Source organism: Lissotriton helveticus, chromosome 2_1, assembly GCF_964261635.1.
Source record: "Lissotriton helveticus chromosome 2_1, aLisHel1.1, whole genome shotgun sequence".
Taxonomy (NCBI): domain Eukaryota; kingdom Metazoa; phylum Chordata; class Amphibia; order Caudata; family Salamandridae; genus Lissotriton; species Lissotriton helveticus.
Genome location: NC_136059.1, coordinates 479,074,746 through 479,101,665, shown reverse-complemented (window position 1 = coordinate 479,101,665; position 26,920 = coordinate 479,074,746). Strand labels below are relative to the sequence as shown.

The following is a 26,920-nucleotide window of genomic DNA, read 5'->3' as shown; positions in this document are numbered from 1 at the left end:
TTACTTTCCTCCTATATCTGAATGTCATTGTGCAAAGTAAAGAAAGCAGTCATACTGTGTAGCTAGTTGGGACCTGCAGTTATGGACTAGATTAGAGTCCTCACATTGGCCAGCCTTGTGATAAATCTCTTCAGTTATTCCATGTCTGTTCATTGAGTTGGTGATGGGACCTGTAGCATATATGCGTTTTTTCGAGTGAAAGAGGATTAAGCTATAGTTAGCTGCCAATTGCGGAGTGTTATGGTATTAGTATTGGTGTTGCTTATGAACTGACCTTTCTATGTAATACCCAGGCTAACTATAGGCTAGCTGTTCTTAGCTTACATGGATATAGAAAGTAGTGTGCTGGTTGTCTATAAACTGTAACTTGAAGGCTCTATTTTCTTTCTGGAATCTGCCCTATGGTTGTGGAGTGATGCAGGTATATTATATAGATGTAGGCATCTTGGGAATTACCATGTTTTCAACTGTTTTCTGAAGTGTTTTATGGTCCTAGATGTTGGCTGGTAGTAAGTTGCATAACTTGGCGGCTAGTAGTCAGAAAACTGCGTCCTGTGGATTTCTCATAGTCAGATAATATGATAATTTGTGGTGCAAGTATGGGGTGCAGTGTCATATTCTGCTTGTAGGTCTAGTTGTCTTTCCTTGGGAGTCTCTGGACAGTTCATAGTCCCTTGAACACTGTCCATTCTTAGGTAAAGGTGGAAAAGGAGTCTTGTGGCAGTATTTTGGATTAGTTGTATTTTGTGTATGAGGAAGTTCGGAGCTCCAAGGCATAGACTGTTGGCATAGTCAAAATTTGAGATTGTGTGATGAGGATGGCTTTTAGTTTATGTTGCCATCTAAAGTATGGGAAGACACAAACATGTGTTAATTGTGTAGAAGACACTCTGACGCCGTTGACCTGTGCTATCAAGGAAAAGTCTGAATCCATTGGTACCCCTAGGTTTTTAGGTCTCGCCTGTCGATGCGCATGCGCATCGAGCTTGCGAGACTATGGGGGCTTAAACAGTCTTTAACCAACTTGCAAGGAATCGTGGCGATTCCTTGCAGTGCCCGTGAAATTCAAGCTCAATGCGCATGCGCATTGAGCTTAAAAGCGCGTGCACATGCCCCCAGCCGCCTGCCTTGCACGTATTTTCCCTCAGGCGCACTCCTCCCACACCCCCGCTCCGCCCCCTCCCCTGCCTGCCGTGTCGCATTTCTTCAGTTCCCTCAGCCGCACTCCAGGCCCCTGCTGCTTTCACACCCTCTCCCCGCTCCGCCCCCTCCCCTGCCCGCCGTGTCGCATTTCTCCTCCCCCCCTCCCCTGCCTTCCCCCCTCTGTCCTGCGATTTCTTTCACTCTTTGTTCTCATTCATCCTTTATAGTTTCTTTCACTCTAAATTACTCTCTTGCTCCAGTTCTCTTTTCTTTCATTGCCATATCGTGTTCCCTCTCTCATTCTCATTTCTTTTGCTCTCTCATATTCTGTATATTTTTCTTCCTCACATTATCCTCTCTCTCGCTGGTCCCTCTCATTCTCACTCTGTGCTTTAATTCAGAAATGCTTTACTTAAATAACCTGTTGGTTTACAAGTACTGCCAAATGCATTGCAGCATACTTTACTCGACTCGCTGTCTCGCCAATGGTGTCACGTGTTCACTACTGTCTTTTCAGCAGAAATGGTCCTCCTCCAAGAAAGATGCAGCTCTTCTGTTCTCATTGAGCTTAGTGAAGTCATTTATCTTGTTGGAGATTTGCCCGAAGTAGCAGTTAATTGTTTCCTTGTATCTGGTGAAGTACATTAGGTAGTTCTGTATGAATCTCGAGATGCATTGTTGACATATTCAGTCTTTTTTAGGTCTTGCCTGGCATCGAGCATGCGCTGTTGCTTGTGCTACATTTTGTTTTGCATCCACCACCACCTCATCCACCACCGCATCCACCACCGCATCACCGCCACATCCACCACCACCACATCCACCACCGCCACATCCACCACCACCACCACATCCACAACCACCACATCCACCACCACCGCATCCACCACATCCACCACCACATCCACATCCACCACCACCACATTTACCGCCACATCCACCGCATCCACCACCGCATCCACCACCGCATCCACCACCGCATCCACCACCACTTCCACCGCATCCACCACCACCGCATCCACCACATCCACCGCCTCCACCGCCACATTCACCACCGCCACATTCACCACCACCACATTCACCACCACCACATTCACCACCACCACATTCACCACCACCACATTCACCGCCACCACATTCACCACCACCACATTCACCACCACCACATCCACCACCACCACATCCACCACCACCACATCCACCACCACCACATCCACCACCACATCCACCACCACACCCATCACACCCACCACATCCACCACATCCACATCCACCACATCCACTGCATCCACATCCACCACATCCACTGCCACATCCACCACATCCACTGCCACATCCTCCACTGCCACATCCTCCACTGCCACATCCGCCGCCGCCACATCCACCACCACTACATCCACCACCACTACATCCACCACCACTACATCCACCACCACTACATCCACCACCGCATTCACCGCCACCACATCCACCGCCACATCCACCACCACATCCACCACCATCACATCCACCGCCACATCCACTACATCCACCACCACTACATCCACCACCGCATTCACCACCACCACATCCACCATCACATCCACCATCACATCCACCGCCACATCCACCATGACATCCACCGCCACATCCACCACTATCGCATCCACCACCACTACATCCACCTGACAAAGGTATTAATTTTGCTATTTTCAAAACCAACACATAAATAAAAAAAAGTCAAACTTTCCTAATGCAAGACCTATTGCATTTTCATCGAGCTTGCGAGACTATGGGGGCTTAAACAGTCTTTAACCAACTTGCAAGGAATCGTGGCGATTCCTTGCAGTGCCCGACGCAACGGCACTCACACATGCAACGCCACTCACACACGCAACGCCACTCACACACGCAACGGCACTCACACACGCAACGGCACTCACACACGCAACGGCACTCACACAAGCCACTCATCCACGCAACGCCACTCATCCACGCAACGCCACTCATCCACGCAACGCCACTCATCCACGCAACGCCACTCATCCACGCAACGCCACTCATCCACGCAAACCCACTCATCCATTTGCAAAACGAAAAAGGTAAAACTCTTCTATTGCGAGACCTATTGCATTTTCAATGCTTGTTTTTTTTTTAATGTTGCTATAGGACCTTGAGTTCCTTGGACCCTATGGCGGGAGGTTGTATTTTTGTCACTGTGCACATATCATTATTCCTGTCTTTACTGTGTTGAGCTTTAGGCTAATACTGCTCATGAACGTGTTAAAAGCAGTCGTCCTGTTTTGAGTTGGAGAGGTGTTCCGGTGCATCCATTTTTTTTTTTTTTAGAATCATTTAGGTGTTATCTTTAGCTCCCTAGCTGTAACATGCGAGGTTGAATGGTTTAATCAGGTTTAGTAAGGGTGTTGGGTAGATGTTAAATGATATAGGGGATATGATGGACCCCAGAGGGATGCCACAGTGCAGGGTGTGAGGAGCTGATGGGAAAAGTGGTACGTAAACTACACTTTTTTTCTGTCTCTGAGGTAAGAAGTAATCCATTTGACATTTCACAGCATTTTCATGTTTTCCGAGAAGATAAAGACTTTCTAGTAGCCTATGTTGCTGCACAGTGTTACAAGCAGCTGATAAATCCAGAAGCAATAGGGTAGCCACTCAGTTCTTTTCCACTATGAGTATAAGGTCATCCCATATGGATATGATGGCTGACTCCGAGCCTCTGCTTGGTTTGACATGTCGTTCTCTTCTCTAAATTTTAAAAGTTGAATTATCACTGCTATTTAATTTTATTCCCAAAGAATCGTCCATTTGATATAGGCCTGTAGTTTGCTGGGTCGAGGTTTTTTGTTTTTGTTTTGAGAGTAGTCTAATGTAGGAGTTCTTCAACTCGGGTTAGAATTAACCTAGTTCAAAGGATTTGTTGAGTAAACATCTAGCTACCTCCCCTGTACAGGTTATGTAAAGAAAGCTTCAATTTTTTGGGGGCAGCCCTAGGTTTGAAAGTGATCGTGTTGACTTGCTTCTGATAATTCCAAGGAAATCCTTTTCTGAGAGGGTACTGAAAATGTTTTGGTGGATGATTGCTTTCATGTCTACCAATGTTGGTTAGGTACCTTGGCAACTGAGATAGAGACACTGCAGATGGCTCACCTTTCTTTAACACAAAGAGAGGTGACACCCCATGTTTTGGACAGTAATGTTCTATCTTGGAACATAGCAGGCCTGGCAGACAAGTTCCAGGATCCCATATGGCAACAGTTTGTTAGGTATTATTCAGTAATCTGCCTTCAAGAAACCTGGTTGGTGGATTGCAATCTGTTTTTGGAGGGTTTCAAAGCTTATTTTGTTCCTGCCTCCCCGTCAACTCGTGGCAGAGCGAAAGTAGGTTTGGTTACTTATATCTGGCTGACAGTGGAGTGCCAGGTAAGAACCCATCCTTTTTTTAGCAAGGGCCTCCAGGCCTTTACACTTAAGAAGGGGAACAATATAATGAGCCTGATCAATTTCTTTAATTCACTGAATAGCAAAAAAGGGGAAGGTAACATCATCCAGCTCAGTCACTATGTAAGGAAGTTCTGTGATCATGGCCCACGCCCCGTGATGGTATTGGGAGATTTTAAACCCCCCTTGTGACGACCCTAAGATTACAAAGATGTCCAATTTGGGATGCCACAGAATGAAGGGGATTTCATTTTGAGCACTCAACACAGGGGGATAAACTAAATAATTAGGTCAATGAATTTGATCTACTGACACCAATGTCCCTCTCTGCCCTGAACTGTAAAGCCCTGATTCTCACCTTTAAAGGGAGAGGTACCGGGTCTTTTATAGACCATATTTTAATCTTCTCCTCATTTCAGTTCCTTTTTCAAAGGTTTACCATCAAGGAAAGTGTTTATAGTGATCACGATCCCCTCTGTGTATACTTTTGTGGCACATTTTTATCCAGCAAACCTAGGGGAAGGGCACCGGGAACATCAAGACCTACAGACGGTGGGCGCCGCCTTAAATGGTCTCAGATCGACCCGGATGCTTTCCACAGGGTGGTGAGAGACTCTTGTGCAGTTGAACTTGATTTGTGTTCAAATGGAGAGTCTACCGAGGGATGTCCTTTAGTGCTTTCAGTGTCATTTCTCGTAAAGCAGGGGACCTTTTGGGGGCTCCAGCTCGTAAGGTGTCCAACTCAAACCCAAGATGGTTTGATTCCTCCTGCTCCCAGGCAGCACATAAGTTAAAGGAGGCCTTGAAAGTTGTTCCAAGAGACCCCCTATACATAAGCGCATGTCGCACAGAATATAAGCAGGTGTTAGCTACCCTTAAGGGAGTTCTTAAGGAGGAGGCATGGAGGGAGCTGTTCGAGTCCAGCACTCTAAGGAACGGCATACTAATCTGAAGCATTAGTGAAGCTAATTGGTCTGGTATTTTGTTTGTTTGCAAACACGAATGAAATAGGCATGAAATGTCTGCAAGTAAAAACTGTGAAATGCATCTACCTTAAGGAGACGTGTACATGTTTGCAAAAAACAAAGCAAAGAAGCAAAACCGATTGCTGGCAATTTGGGGGAGAAGCAACCAGTGAGAGAGAATGAGGTAATGGGTGGATGGAAATAATGGAAGGGGTGAGGAGAAGCAACAGGCGAGAGGGCAACATGCAGCAGGAGGTGAGAAATACACAGACTTGAGGGAGCAACATGGAGCGCGGGAGGTTAGAAACACACAAGGGAGACAGATTGAAAACATATGAACTCTGTTGGAGTGTAATCGCGGCACCCGTGCTTTACTTATAACATTAAAAGTAAAGCATGGCTGCCGCGATTATACCAAAAGTAAAGAAATAGAAAAAAAATCTATTTCTTTAACTTTGATATAATCGCAGCACCCGCGCTTTACTTTTAATGTTATAAGTAAAGTGCGGGTGCCGCGCTTATACCAAAAGTAAAGAAAAACAAGTGGCGCGCGCCACACCTGTGTCTGGGCACGATTATAGCTCCTCCCACAGCCTATTGGTTTTGTGCTGGGAGGTCGACGGTGGCCCAATGCTTAAACCTCTATCTGATCCTTGGCAAGTATACGATGGCCCGCCCAGGCACGATCTACATGGCCTTCATGGACCTCTCTTCTGCGTTTGACTGTGTCAATCGGGTTAAACTGTGGCAGTCCATGAGGGCCATGGGGATGGAGGCCTCCATCGTGGACTTTCTAATGGATCTGCATAGGAATACTAGGGCAAATATCAGATATGCACAGCATCTTTGGGTTTCCGGGGAATTTAATACAGAAAGAGGGGTAAGGCAGGGCTGTATTTTGGCCCCCTTCCTGTTTAACCTTTACATCAATGATCTTGAAGGAGCTCTGTTATCTACGGGGGCCGACTTTCCGCATATGGTGCGCCGTGGTCTCCCTGTCCTATATGCGTATGATGCAGTCCTCATAGCAAGAACCGCAAGGGGACTCCAGTCCCTACTAGATGCATTCCTGAATTTTATGGGGTCCCATAATTTAGCCATCAATAATGCAAAATCTTACGTCTTGCAAGTAGGGGCACGTCCTACGAAAAAGTATTCTTTTTCTGTAGGCTCTGCGAAGGCCCCACAACGTAGGTGTTCTCATATTTGGTGGTTCTGTTGGATGATTGCCTAAAGTGGGGACCCCTTATACAGAAGAAAAAGGGGGAGCTCATCCGAATAACTACCGCTATTTTCAGCTTTGCTGCCAAGATGGGCAAGCACCCAATTGCAATCATGCTGAAAATTTATCAGGCCAAAGGTGTATCAACTGCATGTTACGGTAGTGAAGTCTGGGGGTATACCACAGCAGACGCGCTGCAGGTGGCAGAGAATAACTTTTTAAAGCGCCTGCTGGGAATGCCAACCATTTTATCGAACATGGTAGCTCAAGAAGAATTGGGGACTCTGATACTCTCGCTCTGCGCCCTTTAGTGTCTTGGCTTAAGTGCTGGCCAAACAAGGAGATAGAGCTTACCCAGCAGATTATAATGGACTGTATGAACCTTGAACATATGTCTAGGGTTCCGTGGTTGAAGTATGTCGGACGTCGCTATACAGAGTTGGGTCTCCTGGAACTCTTTTTTTAAAACCTTCCACCATAACAAAAAAGGATGTGGAATTGGTTAAGAAAGCTTTTAGTTGTATTAGGATGCTAGAAAGAGATGAACAGGAATTATGCAAAACGAGCGTCCCTAAGTTTCTGACCCTAAACTCATTCATTGATCGAGCCATACCTCCTGGGTACATTGACTACCCATGAGCGGTTCTTACTGTCTAGGTTTCGCCTCGATTTTCTTTTTTTTCTTTTTCTCATCTGTTAATTGCCGTTCCGAAAGGGTAAAGCAGAGGACCGGTGTTAGCACCCAGTGGCTGCGACAACGTGTCTCCACAGGATTTGCTACACTCCATGTCCATCTGCACATTTTATGAAGTACCTCGGAGACATTTTTTACTCCCTTCCCCCCCCTTTTAAAGAGGCTTAATTTTAATCGGGTTCACCCAGCACTTTTGTATTTGTAGCTGCTGAAACCAGACTGTATATTTTTTGTTGTGGGCTACTTGAAATCTCTGGTGACAACCATGGCTTGTCTCCGTCTTATGCTATGACTCATGCGTGTTCTCCACTTTTTTAATTGCAGAAATATACATGTTATTTATCTATTGTATCTGTCAATATTACCCTTAACCTTTGGTGGAAACATACTTCTTATTTTTATGGCTATTAATTGTAAATTTGTAATGTACTTCTTTTATGAGATGTGTATATATTGTAACTTTTATGGTTTTTCCAATGTAAAACCGAATAAAGTTTATAAATGGTTGGGTTGAGGTGGTGTTACCTGTGGGTTTAAAAAAAAATGTTATTTCTTTTCTGTCTGTCCAGTTTTTGAGATACATTTTTGGGGATTTTGTTGCCAAAGTCTTGAAATTATGGCGTTTGTGTTTTGCCTCTGGATTGTGAAGTCTTGTGAATTTACTTTGAAAGTCTTCTTCAGTTATTTGTGTGTCTTTTTATCATTCTGTAGGTTCTCTTACAGTGGCATTCAGTCATTTTGTCTTGTTCATATCATAGTTTTCCCCACTTGCTTTTTTAGTATGTTGAGTTGTTTTTTTGTTTTCTTTATTTTGATGTCACTATATCATTTGGTTGTTTTTTTGTGATTAACCGTGGATGTTGTGGGAATTGTCCAGTCATTAGAGATCCATTTGTAAAAGGTGTGTATGTCTCAAGGTCTCATATTTTTTGGGGTTCTGAGTTTGTGGCGGTCTATTTTTTCAATATCTATATGAGCATTTGTTGTTAGTAGCTTCTTATGTGTTTGAATTGTTTATGATGATAGATGTGTTGATCTAGAAGGGGATGATGTTGTGGTGGCTCCAGCTTACGGGGGAGTTTTCTGTTACAGTGACCTGTTTCAAGATGGCAATTAAAAAAAAAATATATTTTTATTTGCTTTTCATAATACACAAAGATAACAAGCAAGTCACAATTAATCGTCAGATCCCACCCTCCTCCTTCCACCTTTAAAAACTGTTTACAATGCTCCGCGCCAACTGATGAAATAGAGTCTCTCCCTAGGCCCCCATCTCTTTCGATATAATACCCGCTAGCCCATCTCCCTCTATCTGGGACAGGATAATTCCGCATTTCCCCTAAATCAGAGTCCTCCATCCAGTCCGTGGTATCGGCGCCATTTGCCCCACACTCTACCAAACTTTTTAGGGCATCCCTTGCCGTATATGTGACCCTTTAGGCTGCCATATATAAATCCATACCTCTCTCCACTCTTCCAGCCGTGGCAGTGTTGCGCCCCCCCCCCCCCCCCTGGTCCTCGCCACATCTCTCTTGGCCACCACCAGAGCTAAAACTAAAAAGATCAGCAGTGGGCGATTCAGGTCTACATCATTTGTCATACCTAATAACACCAGTTTGGGCTCTAACAGCAGGGTAATCTCCAGGACCTCTCCAAGCTCTCTCAGGACCTCCCCAATAAGTCTGAATTTCAGGGCATGACCAGATTGTGTGATAAAAATCCCCCCTGTCCCGGCCACATCTCAGGCAGGTCGGGTCACTAGCCCTTCCCATAGTATAAAGGCGCATTCTATCATAGTAGGTCCTATGTAGGATTTTATACTGAATAAGCCATAGGCAGGGCTTAATGGCAACCTCTCCTGGGAGCATTAGAACTGTGTCCCAGTCCACCGTTTCCATTTCCCCTACGTCCCGCTCCCAATTTCTTCTAAGTGTGACTAGACCATCTGGCATGTTGTTCATCAAGGTTCTATATGTCAGGGAGACTGCCTAGATTTGTTCCTATAGCAATTATCCCTCCAGTGGTGCGTACTGTGGGAGCGTTCCCGTCAATGTCCCCTCAGCCTGCCAGGCGTGTCGCAGCGGCGCATATTTAAAATATTGGGTGTGATGCAGCCCATTTCCACCCTCAGTGCTTGGAATGACTTCAGCGTCTTTCTTCATCAAGTCGCCCAGCACCGATATACCTATGTCGTCCCACCTCTGGAAACCCCTCAATTTACCTAGGTCCTTTAGCCAGGCGCATCGCCATATTGGCGTCTGTCTCGTCGGTTTTCGCGCCCATCCTATGATCCTTGTCGCCCGGTCCCAAATCCTCAGGGTAACTCTGGTGGCAGGAAGCAATCGGTCTCCTCCCTTACCCCCATAAAGGTGGTGAATGCATGTGCGCTTCGCCATGCCGCGCCTTTCCAAAGCATAAGTAGGGTGCATGGCGGGGGCGTGTATCCAGTCGTTGATAGGCACCATGTGTTCTGGCCAGTAATATACTTCTATGTTTGGCAGTGAGATTCCACCATTATATTGGTGGCGTTGTAAGGTCGCTAGTGCCACCCTGGGCTGTTTCCCTAGCCACAGTAAGGCCCTCAGTTCCGCATTTATGTCAAGGAACACCCTGCGTGGAAGGGGGAAGTACTCATTTTGGAAGTCGTATAAAAACCTTGGCAGCGTTATCATTTTAAACATAGATGCACGGCCTAGGATCGTGAGGGGGAGCATCCGTCACCTAGCCGCATCTTCAGTAAAATTATTCAATATTCCCCTAATGTTCCTCCTCATAGGAGAGGTTGTTGTCTAGTGTCACAAACACCCCATGATATACAAACCCCCTCACCCGTCGTCTTCAGCCTCCCCGGCAGTTCCGACCAGTCCGCCTCCCCTGGGGATCATAAAGGATTGACTTGTGCCAATTAATCTGATAGCCCGCATGGGCTCCATAGCGATCCAGTTCCGAGAACAGTGCTGTGATCGTGGTGGCAGGGTGTGTAATATACAGGAGGACATCGTCTGCGTACAATGATATTTTTTCCTCCGAGGTATCTGATTGTTCTATTTTAAAACCCTTAATGTCTTCATTCTGCCGGACCGCACATGCCAACACTTCAATGGTAAGAGCGAAAAGCAGAGGAGACAGGGGGCACCCTTGTCGGGTCCCCTGTCGTATCACCCCCATTGACCTTAACTCTAGCTCTTGGACCTGTATACAGCAACTGTACCCATTTCGTAAACTTAGGTCCGAAGCCAAACCGTACCAGCACCCCCTCAAGAAAGGGCCAGTGGAAAGCATCAAACGCTTTTCTGCGTCCAGGGACAAAAACAAGTGAGGGTCCTGGCTTGCGCTCACCTCCATCAGCCAATTATGGGTCCGTCTGAGGTTCAATCTGGTGGCCCTATCGGGGAGAAAACCTGTTTGGTCTAGGTGTACCAGACCCGGGATAACCTGTCTCAGTAGGAGAGCTAGTATCGTTGCAAGGAGCTTTACCTCTACATTTAAAAGAGATATGGGGCGATAAGACGCACAGTCCTCCACTGGCTTACCCTCTTTATATATCGGGATTATTGTGGCCAAGCGGAGGTCTGGCGGCAACTCTCCCTCTGCCTCTTCGAACAGCCCCAGTAGATGGTACGCTAATTGGTCCGCTGTTTTTTTAAAGAATTCTGCCAGAAATCCATTGGGGCCTGGGGACTTCCCCGCTCGAAGTTTGGTCAGGGCTCCCTTAATTTCATCTAATGTAATGCTGTCCTCTAAGTCTCGTTGGTCCTCCTCTGCAAGCACCGGGAGCTCAATGTGAGCCATGTACTGCAGCGCGTCCTCCTGCAACTCCAAGTCCCTGGCTTCATAAAATGCTCTATAATATTCGGCAAATGTCCCGGTTATCTGTTTGTCCGTATTCCACAGTTTCCCCTTGTTGTCCCTGACATTCTCCACCCATCTTGCATCTCTCTCCTTCCTGCTAATCCATGCCAGAAGCCTCGCTGATTTATCCGCCACGTCGTACAAGCAATGCAGTGTTGCCAACGCCTGCGACCTAGCCTCTCCCGTCACCAGCTCCCTATATTGGCGCTGCAGATCTGACAAACGTCTGAGGGTCCCCGAGGCCTTAAATCTGTGCTTCCAATGATCTAACCTCTTCCCGTACTTTCCTCTTTTCCCATGCCAGTCTGTTCTGAGCCCTGTCGCGCAGGACTGCCTTAAGGGCTTCCCAGAACACCACCCGCGACGAGACAGAGCCCTCCATTCTCCGCAATATAAACTTTCACATCTGCTCGTAGGCCCTTTAATATTTCCATGTTCTGGAGGTCCCATGCCGTCAGTCTCCATTGCGCGTGGCTCGCTTCCCTTCTCCCCCCCCCACTATTGCTAATAGGGGCGAGTGGTCCGATATTCCTCCTGCCTGGTACACTGCCGTGTCCTCTACACTTAGAGCGTGCCTGGCCATGAAAATGTAGTCTAACCTGGAATATACCTTGTGTGCGCCGGAGAAGCAAGAGTATGCACTGTCATCTGGATGGAGCCATCTCCATACGTCCACCAATCCCAGAGTAGTGATCGTCCTGGACAGTAGGGTGGGGGCCAAGTCTCTAGTCCCATCACCTGTCCCATCTTGTGTCAGGGCCATCACATCGTTAAAGTCGCCCCTTAGCTCCTGTAGGGTGTCTGACGTGTTCAGTAGGATGTCAGTGATTCCCTTGAGCGTTCCTGCCTGCAGTTTTGGCGGTGCATAAGCCGAAATGATTGTGTACTCCTGCCTACCCCAACGTCCCCGCACCCCTACATAAGTCTCCAGGGGGTCTATCCAAGTCTGTGCTGTTGCAAAAGGTAGGTTCTTTTTAATCAGTATGCCTACTCCTCTAGACCCCATGGTGAAACCCGCATGCGCGAGTACTTTATATTGCCCTCTGGCCAGAAAGCCGCATTTGGTGCCCTGTAGGTGTGTTTCCTGCATTAGAACTATATCGGGGCCCACTCGCTTTATATAGGCGTTAACTAACCGTCACTTAATCTTACTGCCTAGGCCGTTAATATCTTGGACCCCTTTTGAACCTGAGCTGGCTCCTTATGCTTATCTGGCATCATGCACGACATCCTAGTGCGGGTCATTCAAATGTCGTGGCAGTAAGGTGTCCAGCTCCCAGGTGTGTATGACACTCTTGACATGCTGTAAAACTCCACCTCCCATACAACCCCAACCAAAACAGTGACTCGCACACCCCCACGCCCCCATGAATTTGCCAACAAGGAACTTCTTCCCCCCTCTCCCATCCTCCCACCCCACTCCCCCATCCAGTCCCATCTTTGCAAAAGACAGCGTATAGGACTTCCGGGTGAAGAAGGTCTGTCGCCCTCCCAAGAATACGCCTAGCAACCCGCTCTAAAACCTCTAACTGTAAAACATAGGAAGATAAACTTTTCAAGAATTACATTCAAAAAGATACATGAGTCAATCAAGCACAAAGCAATACTATAGGGGGTAGAACAACTTGCGTGCTTTCCGGCTTTGAGCCTATGTGTGATGTGGCCAGCAAGTCCCAGCTTCAAGAATTGGAATCTGGAATTTCATCCTGTGAGGCTCCCACTTCCTTAGCCGGTTCTTGTTCTATGTCATTAATTGCCACCACCATTGGATGCAACGCCTGATCCTCGGTTTCCTCACTCCCTGATGAGTTACCACCTGTCTCTTCTCCCTCATATCTAGCATTTCCGGCGAGGCAGCGAAACCTGGAGCCGAAACCTGGAGCCTGCCAACCCTCCAGGGTCCGGGGAGGTCGTGTTCCGCCGTTGTGGACTCATCGATCCCTGCATGGGGTAGGATGTCGTCGTCCCTTTTCTGCTACTACGCGTTCGGCGTGTTCTCTGTGACTTCGGCGACGCCCTCCGGTCTCCCGCATGGGCCTCGCTCTCCGCCGCCCTCTGGATCGCATTTGCCGTTCTGTTTCGGGAGGGGCGCTTCTCCAGCCACTACCATGCGTCCTCCGGGTGTGGGAAAAAGTACGTCGTCTCAGGGTACATGACTTTCAGCTTCGCCGGGAAGAGGAGCATGTATTGAATATGCAGGTCCCGCAACTTAGCCTTTACCGTGTCGAAGGAGCATCTCTGCTTCTGCACCTCCTGGCTAGAATCCGGGAAGATCATGATCTACGTGTTCTCCAGACGGATATCTCCTAGTTTCTTGGCTTCACTTAGGATCATGTCCCTGTCCACAAAGTTCAGAAATCGGGCTCTGACCGGCCGTGGTCTCGCCCCCACTGGCGGTTTCGCCAATAGCGCCCGATGGGCTCTCTCTATCACAAAGCAGGTGGAGAACTTCTCCTTCGGACAGGTCCGCAGCAGCCAGGTGGCCCCTTCAATTCCTTCCCTAAATCCCACAAATCATAGGTTGTTGCGACGGGCCCTGTTTTCTGCGGCGTCCACTTTCCACTGGAGCTGCTTATGCGAGGCCTGAAGCCCCGCCATATCTTTCTTCAAGGCTTGAATGGCGTCCTCTGCCTCTCCTAGTCTAGTTTCCGCCTCCGTCACCCGCTCCGTCAAATTTCGAAAGTCCTGTCTTAGTAGCGTATCTTCTGAGCACACCTCCCCGATCTTGACCTCCAAGGCCGCACAGAACGCTTGTATGTCTTCTCGGGATGCTTGTATGGCCCCCATCAGAAGGGCCGTGTCCGAGGGTGTTCCTGGTGAGCCAGTCTCTGGGGGGGGGGGGGGTTGACCGTCGCATACCGGTCCAGCGTCCCCTGCCGCGGGGGTTTGGGGTCTTTATCTCGTTTGCCCATGCTGCAATGTTCACAGTCCAAAGAGCGGCTCGCGATCCACAGGTCTCGATCTCCTCCTTCTCTCGCCTCCTCAGAGGGGGGGTCCACGGACAGACAGGGCGTCTGGACGGAACACCGACCCCCGTCGCGTGTCAGATGCCGCCAGGGCAGGAGCATTCCCCAAAGCATTGTGTCCCAGGGCCCCTTTCACAGTAGCGGCAGCGAAGAGGGCCTAGGCCTTTCAGCGTGTCCCAGATCTTTGCTCACCCCAGTCCCAATCTGCAGGCAGGATTTCAGTGGCCTCCCGACAACCAGCGCTCACCCCCTCTGCAAGCCCCCAGAGTAGGCCTTCTTTATTATTCTGTGCCCTTCGGGGGATCAGGTGCACCCACCGGGGTCTGCTCCACACACAGCTGCAGGCTCGTCAGGCCTCACCTCTCCCCTCAGGCTGTGCCCCCTCACCTCGGCGCCAGGTTCCAGCCTTGCTCAGATGTGCCCCGCCGATCATTCGCTGCCTCCATCAGCCCCCGTACTTACAGCGTCCCGCGGCCCGGGCCCCAATAGCTCCTCCCACCTCACTCCAGTACACAGGGCGGTCGCCGCACATTAGTCGTTCCCCACGGGGTCCGGCCGCTGCCGCGGTAGCTTCACCCGCGCCCAGGTCCCTCACAGGCGGCAGTGCTGCGCTCCTCCGTGCCGTATCCCCGCTGGAGGCTCCTCACGACGCTCCGGTCACTGCTCCCCTCCGCCGGCACTCTCACTTACGGCCGCGGCTCCTCCAGCGCTAGGGCGCTGCCATTTTGGGGTTCGACTTCACGCGGCCCCGGGGATCTCCAGCTTACTGGCACATCCACGCTCCGGCTCGCTGGGCACGTCCAGGGCACCAGAGGACCTTTAGAGGCAGGTTGTAGGCCAAAACGGGACCGCTGGCCACTGATTAGCACGTCGGATCAAGCAGGCTCGACGGAACAGCCGAAGCTCACGTCTCACTCGGCCTTGTTGTTGGCCACGCCCTCAAGATGGCAATTATGACTTCCAGAAGGTGTCTAGCAGTGTGAGTTTTGGCTCAAAACAACTTTTTTTTAGGGGATTCAATGTTGGTTGTTATAGCTGTTAGATTCTTCTTGTCAAAACCATATGTTAAGGTCTCCTAAATTGATTAGGTTTGTGTACTTAGATGGATGTTAGTTACAGAATCTAAAGTTTGCATTATTGAATGACTGTGTGTGTGTGGGGATTTATTCATGATGGATTGTTGAGTGTTGCTAGGTGATATGGAATGTTGATCTTTGAAGTGGAGCAGAGAAGAAACTGGAGTTGGTGAAGCAGCTGGAGGTCTTATTATCATGCTACAATAAAGATTACCAACCTATTTTCTGCGTTGGAAGCATCTTTACATTGGCGACGAGGACTATCTCTGCAGAGGACAGACATCTAGAACCTCCACCCCTGGATGATATCTAGAATTGGTATACATTCAAGATTTCAAGAACCCAACAATATTACATGATGGCTTTCTGTTGGTATGTATTTTACATTTATTAAATGTTCTTTTCTACCAACATCACCATTGAAAGAAAAGGAATTTAACTCCAACGTTGATCATTAACTATCACAACGTGCATAGAGTGAAAGAGTTTTGTAAGCTGTAAAGGTTTGTTTATTTTGTGCCTTGCGAAAATTGGATATCTTAAAGGAAATCTCTGTGCGCTGTGAGGAGAGTGGTGACAAAACGTCTTTATTCACCGAAACGAACTATTCAGAGAGATCTATCTGCATAGACTTTATGCGCTGTGAAGAGAATAATTGTAACCAGTTTCTTTGCCTTAATCAACTGTCTCCTTAAATTACTTTCTGCAACTGCGTTTTACATTGTTTGCAATTTACCGTTACATGTGTCTTCTGAAGTGCCTATAACGGAGAAGTCCGCGTGAGGATGCATTTTCTAAAGCGCTTCGGGCGCTGCTAGGATACGACACGCACAGCTGAAATGCGAGGATTCATTACTCTTATTGCCAGTAGAAACAAGTGCGCAACAGACGTCAGGTCAAAGACGTGACCTGCGTCAGGCGGCCATTTTTAGGTCGACGACTCGTTGCACTGCTGTAAGCAGTGAGGGCGGAGCTCCGAAGATTTCATGTTTTTTAGTAAGGGGGTTTGAACCCGCCCCTCTTGTCCATTGGCTGGCTTCCTAAAAGGAGGCCAGCCATTGGAGGAGAGGGGCGTCACTCGGTTCAAGCCCCGTCTTTTTCGGATTCGGGGGCGTTTTTTTAAGCTTCTTTCTATTTACTTTCTCTCCTCTTCCCATTGGCTGGAATTTTACCTTCCAGCCAATGGGAAGAGGAGAGAAAGTAAACCACGCCCCCGAATCTGAAAAAGACTACGCTTTCTCTGAGGCATTTCTGCCTCACCTCGGAGAAACGTGGACGTGTGCGGCCTCACTGCATGTGCAGGCAGCTGCTTGTTGCCGATAATAAAGTGGAATGTGGAAATTAGATGCCCAGCGGGAAAAATCCTGGAAGCTTCTGCCCCCTCCGGCACCACGATCAGGAAGGTGAGAGGACAGGGGCGGCCGGGCTGCAATCCCTCGTAGAGTGGAGCGCTCTCAAGTCAATCCAGTGAGAGCCTCCTCCATGCAACTTCCAGGCTCCGAGTCTGGCTCCCCCTAGCCGAGCCCCGGGCAGCCGCAAACGTCTTCAGCAGGGCTCTGCACACCAGAGCCGGCGCCCCAGGGAACCTGAGTCAGAAGCCACTAGCACCGCTGCAATCTCTCCTTACCGGCGGCCGATGTAGCCCTCATAGGATCACCCTGGTGCTCAGTCAGGGCCCCACCATGGTCGGCTGGTCTTCGAAGTCTCCAGGCACGCGACACTGATAAGCAGCCACTCCAGCGCAGGGAGAGCCACATCGCGGGGGAACGTGTGCTGAGTGGGCTGCAGTCCTCCGATCCAGAGTGTCACCCGGTCCCGGTCGCGGCTCTTCGGTCTCCTTGTGCAACAGACCTATCATCGGGAGTTCAATTTCATTATAATTTGGCCAACCATTTCTTACTTCAAAAGACACAATTGTCTATCAGCGGCACATGAAAACATAAACCGTTCTGTATTTAATTGACTTCCTGTTCAATCGCCTACCAGCTAGAGATTGGTTCCGAAAACTACCCGCGCAGTCGTCCAGCAAAACCGCTGTGCCATTGATTTCTGGGTACATATGTGTACTGTAATGGACTACGAAAACCCAAAGGCTTGTGCTACATAAACTATAATGTCCTGTATACAAATAAACACACCCTGACTCACAAAAGGAACATAACCAGAAGGTTTTGGGAAAGAGAAATAAAGAACATTTTATTTTAGCGTCTTTAAACTACGGGAGCGAATAAATTAAGACCACAACTGATTAACTTTGCCACTCCTCACTTCAAATGTCAGAATCTTATATAAGCTACTAATAACTAGGCTTTAAGTGAATGTAGCTTGACCCTCCCTTTGCACAACTAGAGGAGGACCCGACAGAGCTGCTCCGTCCCACATTATTTGTTCACCCCTGCCATAGTGCTGCTGGCATAAAGGATCCAATGGGATGTGCTGGTCAAAGATTTAGGGTGAGAGGCTGTCGCAGAATTGCTATTCTCCTATTACCATCACCAGAGAATCTGTACCGGAGTGAGGAGTGGCAAAGTTAATCAGTTCCTTTTCAGCAGGGTATGAAAGAGGTATTCCCAAACAAGAAAGTTGAATGTCCTCTAAAAATAAACTTGGAACAATGCACCTGATCCGGAAAGGTCATGAGCTCTTGCCAGGGGATTCTTAAGATGCATAAGGTTGTGTATGGTTGCATGGTCAGGCATTGAAACATTTTGATTGGGTTAAAGCAAAGAGCTGACCAGCCTTTTTAACCCATCTGCAGGAGTATTAGTAATTAATAATCAAATTTGCATATAGGAGGTACATTGTTCAAATGGCAGACCCGCCCTAGGTTTCATAATAAACCGCTACCACTTGAATAACTCAGAAGGACTTCTGCATTTGACATGGGGAAAACATTGAACAAGGGCTAATACAAGAGAGTAGCAGGTTTGAAGTAATGTGATTCCTATAGGGAAGAAAATAAATTGTGCTTCTCTGGAGTGCTTCTGTGCGAGGAGAACTGAATGGAAAGCACTCAGAATTAGAAGAAATTAAGTTCTCTCCTTTGTAGTGTGTGGTCGCTCAAGATGGTGTCAGCTGGGCTAGCACTGGGCAGAAACTAAGTTGGCAGAAAGGGAACACCTGGTCTGTGGATGCCTGGGTGGTGGTCCTGTTAGCACTGCAAGTACTGAAAAAGGGAAAGGCCCGCAGGTAACAGTTAACTCTTAAAGGTGGGCATCTCGGCTATAAATGGGTTAAGACTGCCACTCCAAAACCCTTCCTCAAGGTGGAAGAAAAGTGTCGGAACCAGAACCAGGTCATCAGGCAACACTGAAAGAAATAAGGCAACAAGACTGCAGTAGACAGCTGGCAAAAATATAAGAATGAAGGGAGCATAAGGCTGGTTTCCTGCAACACAGTGATGGACCTGAAGAAGGGGGTACAGACTGCCAAACCGAACAAGCATTGAAAATGCAATAGGTCTCGCAATAGAAGAGTTTAACCTTTTTCGTTTTGCAAATGGATGAGTGGCGTTGCGTGGATGAGTGGCGTTGCGTGGATGAGTGGCGTTGCGTGGATGAGTGGCGTTGCGTGGATGAGTGGCGTTGCGTGGATGAGTGGCGTTGCGTGGATGAGTGGCGTTGCGTGGATGAGTGGCGTTGCGTGGATGAGTGGCGTTGCGTGGATGTGGTGGATGTGGCAGTGGATGTGGTGGATGTGGCTGTGGATGTGGTGGATGTGGCTGTGGATGTGGTGGATGTGGCTGTGGATGTGGTGGATGTGGCAGTGGATGTGGTGGATGTGGCAGTGGATGTGGTGGATGTGGATGTGGTGGATGTGGTGGATGTGGATGTGGTGGATGTGGTGGTGGTGGATGTGGTGGTGGTGGATGTGGTGGTGGTGGGTGTGGTGGGTGTGGTGGTGGGTGTGGTGGTGGGTGTGGTGGTGGGTGTGGTGGTGGGTGTGGTGGTGGATGTGGTGGTGGATGCGGTGGTGGTGGATGTGGTGGTGGTGGATGTGTTGGTGGATGTGTTGGTGGATGTGGTGGTGGATGCGGTGGATGTGGTGGATGTGGCGGTAAATGTGGTGGTAGTGGATGTGGCGGTGGATGTGGATGTCGTCGTGGTGGTGGATGTGGTGGATGCGGTGGTGGTGGATGTGGTGGTGATGGTGGATGTGGTGGTGGATGTGGTGGATGTGGATGTGGTGGTGGATGTGGATGTGGTGGTGGATGTGGTGGTGGATGTGGATGTGGTGGTGGTGGTGGTGGATGTGGCGGTGGATGTGGCGGTGATGCGGTGGTGGATGCGGTGGTGGTGGATGCAAAACAAAATGTAACACAAGCAACAGCGCATGCTCGATGCCAGGCAAGACCTAAAAAAGACTGAATATGTCAACAATGCATCTCGAGATTCATACAGAACTACCTAATGTACTTCACCAGATACAAGGAAACAATTAACTGCTACTTCGGGCAAATCTCCAACAAGATAAATGACTTCACTAAGCTCAATGAGAACAGAAGAGCTGCATCTTTCTTGGAGGAGGACCATTTCTGCTGAAAAGACAGTAGTGAACACGTGACACCATTGGCGAGACAGCGAGTCGAGTAAAGTATGCTGCAATGCATTTGGCAGTACTTGTTATTTAAGTAAAGCATTTCTGAATTAAAGCACAGAGTGAGAATGAGAGGGACCAGCGAGAGAGCGGATAATGTGAGGAAGAAAAATATACAGAATATGAGAGAGCAAAAGAAATGAGAATGAGAGAGGGAACACGATATGGCAATGAAAGAAAAGAGAACTGGAGCAAGAGAGTAATTTAGAATGAAAGAAACTATAAAGAATGAATGAGAACAAAGAGTGAAAGAAATCGCAGGACAGAGGGAGGAAGGCAGGGGAGGGGGGAGGAGAAATGCGACACGGCGGGCAGGGGAGGGGGCGGAGCGGGGAGAGGGTGTGAAAGCAGCAGGGGCCTGGAGTGCGGCTGAGGGAACTGAAGAAATGCGACACGGCAGGCAGGGGAGGGGGCGGAGCGGGGGTGTGGGAGGAGTGCGCCTGAGGGAAAATACGTGCAAGGCAGGCCGCTGGAAGTTTTTCTCTTTAATTTGGCCTCCTAATAGCCCTTAAAGTGCTTGCCTGGGTCATGAACACGCAGGGAACCTTTGAACGAGAACATCAAAGGGGCGCCGCGAAAGTGACGCTTCCAAAGGTGCTGGACCTCTTCCGTAAAGAGCTGCTCCTTCTATGAAACCATGCCCACACTTGCAGGGAATTGTCAACCTTATACGGAGTCTCAGTAGAGAGGCCAAGGAAGGTGTGAGCATCGTATCTAAATCAATTTCTCATGCAACGAGGGGGATCGCTCCGAGTCTATGTTAGGTGATTAGGGGGGCGAGGAGGCGGTGAATGTGGTAAGCCATTGGGGGAAGGGCCGCGCTGGTATGCCGAACCAAACAGAAGCGGACGGCTACCACATTTATGCAAGGACGGGGTGGGAATGTAATGAGCTCAGCATTGCAGCATGTCTGAGCCCTTGGAGTGGCGCAGACTGCTGTTAAAACAAGCATTTAACACCAGCGTTCCGTAACGTGAATCAGGATTTAGTGTGTACTTTTATAGCACTTATGGGACACAATGGGCGCTTCAAAAGGTGGTAGCAGGTGGTAGCAGGAAGATGTTTCCAGACGTGAACTGCAAATCATTTTTCTTTTGATAAAACTTCAGAATGTTGTGTCTGACCCAGCTGACGGACACACTCCCCTTGGCAAGTGAAAGCATTAGGTGGCGGGAGGGAGTGCTTTCAGTCGATGAGGAGCTCACATACCTAGTTAGTGTTAGGTCAGGGCGGAGCTAGCGCGCAACCATGATTCTACCCCTCCTTGTTAAATGCAACAAAAAGTATATCATAACAAATCAGATAGGCATTATGGGGAAAAGGCACACGTGGTACACAAAGCGATACTGTATCACATACAAACTGGTAGCTCGCTGTGAAAGCCAGTTTTACACCAGTAGCTTTAACCCTGTCTGAGTACACACAGTAATGCTCTAATGTAGAGACAGGAGACAACAGATTCGTCTGCCAATGAGGGGCCGTGGAGTGAAGGCTCGGGGGCGGCGGACGGGGGAAGCCGCATGACACTCCGTACAAGCCAAAGCAAACTCGAACAGAGGCAAGAGGAACTAGTCAATGACACAGCAGTGCTAAATAGAATATAACAGATATATGAAGTGTGCTGTGATCGGTCTGTTGTTTTTCCTATTTTCTAGCACGTAGGGGGCTGCAGATAAGGGGGGGGGGTGCTGTGGGGCTCAAGGGGCGCATTTCGGCAACAGGCCTGAGTCGATTTACAGTTTTTAAGGGGAGGCTTTGGGTTGCGGTGCCTGGCACTGGTGGGTGTGGCGTCCATAAGGAGGAGTTGTAAACTGGGGTCCGGAATATGGGGGGAGTCGGATCCGATCCTCATACAGGACTCTGGGAACTGCTGGAGTCCTTGGTAGGTGGTCCGGGTACAGTGGGCGATGGAAGGTGGGGGAGGGCTCAGAGTGACGTCACCTGCCCAGGACGCGGGGGCAAATATGATGCTCCTGAGGTGTTGATTCTGGGTTTGGTACAGGGGTGAAAGAAGAGTTGCGATAGGTGGCATGCCGGGCTCGAGAGGCGGACAGGGGTGACCGGGTCTATGGGGGGAGAGCGTGTGCTTTCATTAGCAGCCTACAATAATCTGAGTACTGAAGCTTCCAAACATATGTAAAACACGGGTGGAATACAGTTTTAGATATGGACATAGCTGCTGAGGTCTCGGATAGTTATTGTGTAATAGTTTGCATTTTAGGCAGGGTTGTTGTGAGTGACGTTGAAGCCGCAGTGAGGGAAGCTGTCCTGGGGGCAGGGGGTCGGGCACGGAAGACGTGGGAGCCGCGATTACTACGGGGGCTACGGACGCATTGGGCGGGGGGGGGTGGTAGTCTGAGGAGGTGGTAATTGTGGTAAGAAAGGCGGGGAGGCCTTGGGGTTGTTGGCGAGGGGGGTAGCCTTCAAGGGGGTAGGGCAGGGGAGCTGGCACAAGTGGGATGCAGCGGGTGTGGTGAAAGTGCCAGACTCCGCACTACAAAGTGTGCAGGAGGCCTCCTTCAGCAAACTACAAGCATGCTTCACTCGTAAAGTGTGGCTGTGGCCTTCGTGCACCGCCATGGGTGCGAGCTTTGTGCAGGGTGCTGGGTGGACACGTTGTGTAGAGGTGAGCCCTCGCACGGACTTTGCATGCTACAATTTGCACAAAAGTGCCGACTGAGTCCTTTATTAAAAGTGCTGGATGTGCTCTTTGTGCAAGGTGTGAGCCCCCTTTGTAAAACAAGCAACGTTTTAGAACATGAAAATGGGATAAAAAAACAAGCCAGTGTGCCTTAATCATATAGGCCTTTAAACACAACAAGACGGAGGGTATTGCTGTGGGGAGGGGGTGGAGGAGAAATGCACACGGCGGGCAGGGGAGGGGGCGGAGCGGGGAGAGCGGCATGTGGGTGTTAAGAAGCCGGGCCTTTGAAGTGAAGCTAAGCTTTACTTCAAAAGGTGTCGGAGGAATGCGGGAGAGAGGAACAGATGGCGATTGCGGCTGTGCACGCGCTTTTAAGCTCAATGCACATGCGCATTGAGCTTAAAAGTCACGGGCACTGCAAGGAATCGCCACGATTCCTTGCCTCTTAGTTAAAAGTTGTTTAAGCCGCAATAGGCTCGCAAGCTCGATGCGCATGCGCATCGACAGGCGAGACCTAAAAAGGGTATTCTACCACATTATCGAATTTAATACCCTGCAACAATACAGCCTATTACTGAAAAGATGCAGAGTGCAGAGTGCAGAGTGCAGAGTGCAGCTCTGTATGGGTGGCTCTGTGTGGGTGTAAATGCAATAGGTCATGCATTTGCGAGCGATTAAGCTATTGGCATTGTAAATGACAATGCCATTTATTTAACGATTACGCTATGGCAATGTAAATGACAATGCCATTTATTTAACGATTACGCTATTTAACAACAAGTGGTATAAGCAGTGCCTTGGCACAGCAATGGGTTCCAGATTCGCTCCGTCTTTTGCAAACCTCTTCATGGGGTGGTTTGAGGCGGAGTGGATCTAGGGCCGTCGTGGGCATAGATGGGTAGAATATATCCACTACTGGGGTCGATTTATTGACAACTGTTTGATGATATGGACCGGTTCACTGGAGAAACTGAGAGAGTTTTTTGATTTATTTGAATGAAAATGATGTGAATTTGTTTTACTACCCACTATGACCTAGAACGGATAGCATTTTTGGATATTGAACTGTTTGTCTGTGAAAACAAATTGTGTAGTAAAATGTATAGGAAAGAAACTAGTTGCAATGCACTATTACACGCCAAGAGTTGTCACCTGAAAAGTCAGATTAATACGATACCTTTTGGTGAAATGGTGAGAGCCAGAAGAAATTGTTCGAATGAAAATGATTTTGTATGGAATTTGGAGGATATCTCGCGGAGATTTGAGGCAAGGGGTTATGACCGGACAGTGATTGACAAAGCGAGGAGAGCATGAGGTCTGAAGCGAGCACAAACATTGACACCCAAGGAGACACGCATTAAGAATAAAGGCGGGAATAAGATACGTTTAATTACACACTACAGTATAGAGAGTCATAGACTGTATTCTATTTTGAATATGCATTGGCATTTTCTGAAAGCTGATAAGGATTTATTGGCGAAAGACCAAGTTTGACATTTAGAAAAGGCAAGACACTGGCAAACACCGTAAGTACCAGTTACCCGAGCAGGGGGGTTAACACATGGTTAAGTAGCAACTTGAAAGGTTTTTACAAATGTGGACGTTGCAGCTCCTGTAGGTGGGCTAAGAAAAGAGTGAGGACTTTCAGTTACTATGAAACCGGAACATATGAGATTGATGTTTTTATTAATTGTGATACCACTTGCGTGGTATATGTGATAGCATGCTCATGAGGCAAAATATATGTGGGCAGTACAATCAGAAGACTGCGAGACAGAATGATGGAGCATTTTAGGGCATGGAAGAATGGAGACACTAGATATCCTATTGCAGCACATGCCTTCCAGAACCATGACAACCTGTATTTTGTTTTCATAGAATTGACCATGTTAGCTAGGACCCTAGAGGGGGTAATAGACAATTGAAATTAAGGCGAAGAGATGTCCTATGGCTTATGAAATTGAGAGCGGTGGAATGCGGTATGAATATTGATCATGAATTCCAGTATTTTCTGGGACAAGAATGGACAAAGGAATTTATCGCATGTCTCATTGAATGTAATATTCTATTATATCAATGAATAACTTATCTGACTAGAACTATTTTGATATGCCCTTTTCAGCAAAATCTGGGGTACTAATACATGTGGCTTGTTTTAAAACAAAGTATCATGCCTTGTGGCATATGTACTGAAACTATATCTATTTTTCTACAAGACATAAGAAAAGAATTGGTATACATGATATTGAAATAGAGACGAATTATTGACGGCTAACTCCTTTGAATAATTGAAAAGATGAGAAAATATATATATTCTCACTGTAAGATTGTAGAAATGAGTATAATGTTTTTGATTCTGTATTTGATATCCGGGTAGTACTTGAGGACATTGAGAAATATTTGTTAGCCTAAACATTGTGATTCACATAGCATTATACTCAAAATGAATGTGAGAGGCATTTATCAGTTAGGATTTATTATTCTATGAGCGCTAGTATACTGTTTACGGGAATACGGATTATGATAATGAAAGAAGGACAAGGTACAATGTGTATTTTATATGGGATATAGAAGATAATACATAACGATATTTGAGTAACATGAATTATGAAATGAAGACCACTTTACAAGAGGACACCTTATGGATAGAGAGGGATTGATTTATTCTCCCTGTTGTGAACAGTGAGATGTGTATATATGTATAATAGTGACTTAATTAGTGGTATGGTCGGTCTTTAGGAGCAAGGAGACGATAGGATCGAGATTTGTGATGTTAAAATGTAAATAATATGTGAACGGAGAGTTATCGTACTACTGACATCGTACGTACTCTACAAGATGGCGCCCAGATTACAAGAGGATATCTTATGGATAGTCTCCCTGTTGTGATTAACTATTATACATAATAGTGACTTGACCAGTGGTATAGTCAGTCTTCAAGATTGATGAGACGATAGACAAGATTTGAGTAGTTACAATGTGAGTAATAAGTATACGGAGAGTTTTTGGACTATCGTACTTTTGACATCGTACGTAGAGTACAAGATGGCGCCCACATATCGGAACTACTTAAGTGGAATACCAATATGACGCTGGTGTAGAACGCCGGCTACCGTGGATGGGAGAAGATGTGGTTATGTGCGAACACATGGATATAGGGTGAGTTGTAGGCCCGTAGGAATTGATGCGTGGGAGGATTGCAATTCTGTTTCTATAATATGGAAGATAGCGAACAGACGTAATGAAACCAGGTGTTGCATTATTTTTTAGAACCTGCACTCGGTGAGATTTATGACCGTTGATTTGGATTGATGGAGAAGAAGGATATGTTCACTGTACACTTGAAGACATGGGTTGAGTAGAGAGGTGACTTGTTGATGCAGGATGTCTAGAGAATGTGTATAGCCTTAATAATTGATATTTATGTAAATAGTGTCCGGTTCTTATTGCGCTCATAGGATTTAAATTGAATTACGGACTAAATAATATGAATACACTGCGTTGGACCCCAATTATACGGTACTTTTATTTGTTTTAACATTTTTTATTTTACTGAGTTACTTGATATGCATAACGGTATATGAGAATATGGTGTTGAAATAGATGTATTTAACCCTTTTGGATCATGATGATTAATATGGGGAGTAAGACAGACCATATTGGTACCGTATTTTCCGGCGTATAAGACGACCCGCCGTATAAGACGACCCCCTACTTTGCTTGATAAAATGTAGGTTTCGTGCTATACTCGCCGTATAAGACTACCCCCACTTCCAGCGCCGTCCAACTCAGTCCTGCATAGCCATTTTGAGAATTTATTTTATTTTATTTTGGCTCGTACTTTGCACGCTTTTGTAACCTGCACACTTATCACTTTTTTCTCCAGGAATGTACCGATTGCTACCTCGTGTATTTTGGTTGCTCACTATTGTCCCTTTTGATTCATGTAACTTAACGTTTGCTTTTGTAATTTGTTCATTTGTAATTGTTCCTCTTGTATCAATACCGTTCCTACTGTAAAGCGCTCTGACACCTTCGGGTGAAGTCCGCGCTATATACAATCGCATAAAGCTTTTAGTGCATGATTGACACCTGCGCTAGTGACGTACCAATATCCCCCACAGCCCTTGCGGTGCGAGGGGAGAGGGAGCTCCGGCACTGGGCACGGACGGCGGATTAGAGCCCCTGGCTGGGTCCGAAGCGTGGGCGGGAAATGGTGCAGCTTAGGGAACTCAAACACAAGACGAACACAAAATCAGCCCCTCGCCAGCCAGTGCGGCCAATACGCCTTACCGGTAGTATTTTCACTGCTTGAGCAATT

The 26,920-nt window shown here is 47.7% G+C and overlaps 1 protein-coding gene across 2 annotated transcripts in view; it reads left to right on the top strand.

Moving 5' to 3' along the window:
- Window positions 1-26,920, top strand: part of DEPDC1B (DEP domain containing 1B) — a 330,019-nt gene that overhangs the window by 3,110 nt on the left and 299,989 nt on the right. The gene's annotated exons all lie outside the window — the stretch shown is intronic.